At 39.9% G+C, this 6,000-nt stretch overlaps 1 long non-coding RNA gene across 1 annotated transcript in view; it reads right to left on the bottom strand.

Moving 5' to 3' along the window:
- Positions 1-400: 400 nt before the first annotated feature.
- LOC126295165 (uncharacterized) overlaps positions 401-6,000 on the bottom strand; it is a 45,068-nt gene continuing 39,468 nt past the window's right edge. Inside the window, exon 2 of the long non-coding RNA XR_007552395.1 lies at positions 401-738. This is a non-coding gene — a long non-coding RNA (uncharacterized LOC126295165). The remainder of the gene's footprint in view (positions 739-6,000) is intronic.

Here is a 6,000-nt window from a genome sequence, read left to right as displayed (position 1 = left end):
GTAACCCCAGTATCGCTGGAACAGCCTCAGAGGCAGCGAAAATTCTTGCCAGGAGATCCTCTTCACATTTGTCAGGCGTCTCGTGCACATGGCTTTTCATATGGCCCGACAACAAGAAATCAACTGGGGTGAGATCAGGTGAACGCTCCCGCCACGAAATACGAGCTCCTTGGCTTGTCCACTTTCCAGGAAATGTCTGAACCAGGAGTTAACGAACTCTCAGTCCAAAGGGAAGTGGGGCCTCATCTTGTTGGGACCATATCAATTGACGAATAGTGTTCGTTGGGATTACTTACCAAACAATCTTACACATCAAAAGGTAGTTAGTGGAGTGTAGTCGTAAGTGTAGACGTGGATGATCGTTGTATAATAGCGGGTTTTGCAGTTCTGGAAACGCGTCTTTTGTTCTAAGTATTTGTTGTTATTTATTTGTTACTAATTTGCAAACTATACACTGTGTATCTGCCACTACAGCATCACCCCAGTCTTGGGACTGATGGCTACAAATACAGTAAGAAAGCAACATTACAACGCATGGGCATATGATAACGACACTTGTTTGTTGGTCCACAGAGGGAGCTGATGTCTACTTGTAGCAGATGCAGGTGCCGAGGAAGCACTTGCCCCCAGAGTAGCCGTTGAGCTGGGCCACGCAGTAGGCGTTGCACGCCAGCCTGTTCATCGTGTCGATGCTGTTGTCGCAGGTCCCGCGCTTTATCCTCACTGCACCAGCGCCGGCTGCAAGCAGAAGAGAAAACAACAGTCAGTTGTATACAATAACATCAGTTCAGTGTCCTGCCTGCTCTTGTATGGCAACACACTGCAGTAATAGTGGACCAGGGAAGTTTCAAAACAGAAAAATCTAATCTTAAGGTCACTCTCAGTGTCAGAATACAACTAAGGCAGTTGGGCTGAGGCAATTGGGCTTGATATCTTCGAGGTCAGAGGGACTTTCCACATCCACTCCCTACTCATGTGGATTCCCCACATCTTGGGACTTGTTTGTGGTATAAGATATAGCCTGATACCCCAACTATGCCTCTCACTCAATTGCAATGGGTTCAGTGATAGATACTGATCTAAGACGAGGTCTCTCTCACCTCACTGAGTTAGGCCAGTGGGAAGGATTAGTAAGGTGGGAAACCTTTCCCCCTTTTCTCTCTCGGTCAGCACGAATCAAGTTTTCCCCTGCCCACTCCTCATTTTATTACAAGTGCATTAGCATGACCATGAAGTACTGGGTAGAGACCAGCTGCTACCCCTAAGCAGAATAAGAAGGCAGGTAAGTGTGATTAACCCCTTCCTCTAATAATTAATTATTATTTGCAATACTGGGTTGATTTTTTACAATTTTACCTAATTTCCAAATACCTTTATTTCCATATATGTGAATATTATGATGGTTACCAATTAGCACAGCACTTTATTTAATAAATTATGCCGTTGTCCTATGTTAAACAATTTCTGCAATGCGTTGTTAACAACAAATATATTTATACTAAGATTTTAATTGTGAAACAAATACCACAACAAAATTTTAAAAAAATAGAGTCATCCCAATATTACTAGTATATGTTACATCATAGTGTATGTTTTAAAATGGGCCCATTTTCCTGTTGGCAGAAATACTATAATACAGTGATGTCATCACATTTCTGTAAGCACTTTTGGTATATGTCGAAGGTGTTATTTAGCTACATTCCCGTAAGTTATGTGAACATTGTATACACCAGTTTCCCATTGTTTATCTCTATCAGGGAGAAATGGATCATTGCTTGTGAAGGTTGGACAGAATTTGCATTAGTAAAATAAGGTTTCAATTTATACTGGCGTTTATGTTGAGGTGTCGAGATCATAGTATGGTTTCAACATTTCGCAAAATCGTGCATCATTTTAACCGCCCTTCCGCCACTTACATCAAGGAACAAATTGGCTTACCTCCTATTTGTGAAAGAATACATTACACTCATCGACAGCTAGATTTTGTTTCCAAGGAATTGGAATGGCTGCATTCAATGATTGCTTCAAAAATTTCGGCTTTCCCTTCAGACAGTACTTCATGGTCGCAGTCTGACTACCAGTATTATTCTGTGACTACCAGGCATCTGGCAAAGTTTGGAAGTTTCCATTGCTTGGAGTCTGACACTGTATCGCAACATTCTATGATCAATCTCACAGAGAAAGCTCTTGACAATGCAGCTTTATCTGTGCTGCAGAAAGGTTTATATTCTGCACCAGCGCCCAAGCGTTCACCAGTCGTCGATTTTATTAGTTCAGTCGAACAGATTGTTTCTAAACTACTTCCTGGTGCTTCAGAGGAGGTTAGGAGGAAGTCTGTTGTGTATTGAGTGGAATACATCCACTCAAGAGTAGTTTAACTGTTTAACTGCAACTGAGTGGGGTGTGTTGCATTCACTTAGAGTTTGTATAGCTATTGTTATTTTATCCACAAGCAAGGGCAATGCTACAGTTGCTTAGGACAAGCAGGCTTACGTTCAGAAGATGTATCTACTATCTAATACAGTGGCCCTATGAAAAGTGTTGAGTGAAAGACTAACAGCCTCCTGAAGAGAAGTTGTTCGTAGCAAAAGATTATCATGAATCTTACTGTGCTGTCTCTGATACATTACATGGTCTTCTGAAGATAAACAAGAAGTAGTTCTTCTTAGGACGATTGTAACATTGTTGCTCTGACTTATTGTGTGACAAATGCCTAGCTACTAAGATGAGTCCACTAGTAGGTCTGTGTGAGCATTATACCAAGAATTTGGTGAATTTATTATGTCAATTAGACAGAATGCGTTTCAATGATTCTAATATTTTAGTAATTTTTGACATGGTCTCTCTCTTCATTCACGTTCTCTGTCTGATTGATTAAAGTTGACTCAGGTTAGGTTTCATGTTGGATTAATGAACCTATTTCAATGTGTGTTGACTTCCACTTACTTTTTATTCGATACCCAGTACTACGACCAGATAGATGAAGTTGTGATGGGAAGCCTGTTGTCATCTATTGTTGCTAATTTATCTATGAAAGACCCAACATATTCTACGTAGAGGTGACGACTAATAAGCTGTTTCTTCACACTAATAGCAACCAACAGGTTGTGGCCAAGAAACAGCTGGACCAGCCAGTTACTGAGCGCACTTACCAACACAATGCTCTTCACTCAAATGACTGCTTCACATCCTGTGCCATCTGGATCCTCCCTACCACAACAAGCTTTTCTGAATTGCACAGATGGAAACTCTCCTGCAGTACACCCTACATTCCTGTAACCCTCCTGGTCTTAACCTTCATTAGTCATTGTCCTGCACCCACCTATCCCCTTCCTTGTTCCCACTCCAGCACTATACAGTTCTCTATTCCCCCAATGCACCCACATTCTTTATACTTCTCTCCTTTTCTGCTGCCTCCCCCATGTCTACTAACCTCTCAAATGCATCTAGCTGCTCTACCCTCATTCTATCTCATTCCTGTATGCTCCCACAAGCAGAACTTTACTGTCCCCCACCCTTACCCTGTTATCCCTTCCCCTCCTCATCCCTGCCTCCTCCTCCTCACCCTCACAACCAAGGTTGCTTACTTGTTTGACAGTCTTTTTGTTGTGCTTTTCTGAGACCAAACTTCTCTGCTATAGGGTGAATAGCAATCTATCGTTTTCATAATATTATCATTATTCCATCCTAGATTTTCCAATGTTACAATTAGGGTAAAGCAGCATATTCACGTACACTCCCATTTGCTGCAGTAAACGTGAAGTAATATTTTTAATAGTGATCTAGTTCGGTCTCTGTGATATATCTCCATATTTTGTTAAGGTGAATAACAAGATGGTACCTTAGGTACAATAATGTTTAAAAATATATAAGTAGGTGTTTCATAATGTTTTCGTCAGAAATTCTTACAATGTATCCTCCTCCCTATTGAACAATTATAAAATTGTTATGTAATAATTACAGGAATAGAACTGCTGATGACAATAAGATAACTGTATTTCAAAATCAAGAAGTTGAAATTTGCTGTGCACCTTGAAGACAATAGTTTTTAATGATCAGCACTTTGGGGGAGATATAATTATAGCTCTCCAAGGCGATGGTTAAGGAAACCTTTAATTTCAGTCATATAGTGCTTAGTACAATATCTATTTGATATAAGATACAGTAAAGTATATCACCCCCCCCCCCCAAATAGAAACAGCTTGAAGTCCCCCTTTTACTTACCTGTGTGATCTACATATGCTTTTTTAGGAACTAAAAGGACATTTTTGAAATGAACTAACTTTAAAGAGTTTCATAATGCCTACATATGGGGACTCTAGCGATAAATAAGATTCGTAACACTCATATACCACCTTACAGTGTGTGGTGGAGAGTGTATTGACACCTATCCTGCTCCATTTGTATTGACAAAATAACTGTCAGTAAACATCCTTAACTCCTTGTTGCAGTCATTTCGTGAGATGTTTCTGTGAGTTGGTTATATACCGTCGCTACAAATTCTCCTGGATTTGTTCTCAAGAGTAAACCTCTTCATTATACAGATCACCTCTAATGCAGACGCCGATACTAGGGGAAGAGGGTTAGAAGTATTGATGTGACACCAATATTGCATCCTTAAGCAGGAAAGTAATACATACGGCAAATGCAATGTTTTGGGCGATAGTGATTCCACAAAGGAATTATTGAGTAACTGGCGAAGTATTTCAATGGCAGCTCAGAGAAACAAACCTCACACGATATAAACGTGACACATAACAGTTTCAGCTAGTTCATCACTCCTCCATACACCTTATCATACTTGGAATGCATTTAGCATAGCCTTATAGACATGATGCCTACCACCAGCAAGTGCTTTTTGTTGCTGGCGATTGTCGACAGCAGTAGCAAAAACAGCCTTTGGGAATATGGAGCTGTTGCCAGCCATACCTGTTAGTTCAGTTGGCAACTTAGCAATGACCCAACCCTAGTAACTAGGTTGACAAATCACAAATAGTTCTGTAGCCTCTTTAATCGATTTCCACATAATTTACCATTCTACCAAAACTAATGATCGTTAAATAAAATTATTTCGTCGATTTATAAAAAAAACTCAGTGATGAACCTAAAGAGTGATTGTTGTGAAACCTGCGTATTAACTCTAATTTGCCCATTACAAGACATATGTGTGAGGAAGTAATATGTTGCACTGTACAAATGTTTCATTTATGGCTATGGTCCATACTTGGGCTGTTTAGCATAGTTAAATTGGAAACTAACAAACCCTTATTCTAACAGCACCGATACTATCCACATGAATGGGAACCACCTCACCCTCACCATCTACATGTAGGATAGTTCTAAGTGTGAAACATCGTGATGTATAATAATCCTCTAGTGTTTCTGTTTTATAATGTGAATGAAGCGTTACTAACTTAGAACACAGTTTTATAGGATCATCCTTCATGAGAAACCATAGGCACACAGGGAATTGTTTCCAATAGATCGTAGAACGGCAGTAGTATTACAAATGCAACTTACATTGGAAATTTTTAGTAGTGACTAGCTTAACTCTACCTGACGCATTTGTTCATTTAGGTATTATTTATCTCAATACAGAATTTTGATGTGTGGTGTATCACTTTAACAAGGTCCTGGATTGAGAAAAAATATGTCTTGCCAGCTTTGATGTAAGATTTATGGCGCTTGTCTTGGAGTCTCTACCAACAAACATGGTCTCCTACCTCCTGCCATTCACAAATGTTCCATTAAAAAAACTACTCCACATACACCCCATCATGATTCTGAAATGTGATTTGCTTACCAGTCCTTCAGCAGAACAATGGAATCAAATCGATAACAAAAAAGACTACAACCAAGAGGTAGTTTACAATACAGCAGTCAGTCTTACTTTTTAGCAGAGTAATGCTGTGTATGTGGTGAGGGGGGGGGGGGGAGGGGGCACTATGTCCTGCCATTACCAAAAATGTCCGATTAAAATCCATAGACTTCTATGGTGTA

Source organism: Schistocerca gregaria, chromosome 11 (assembly GCF_023897955.1).
Source record: "Schistocerca gregaria isolate iqSchGreg1 chromosome 11, iqSchGreg1.2, whole genome shotgun sequence".
Classification (NCBI taxonomy): Eukaryota; Metazoa; Arthropoda; class Insecta; order Orthoptera; family Acrididae; genus Schistocerca; species Schistocerca gregaria.
Note: the sequence above shows the minus strand (reverse complement) of the source record. Positions and strands in the feature narration are given on the sequence as shown.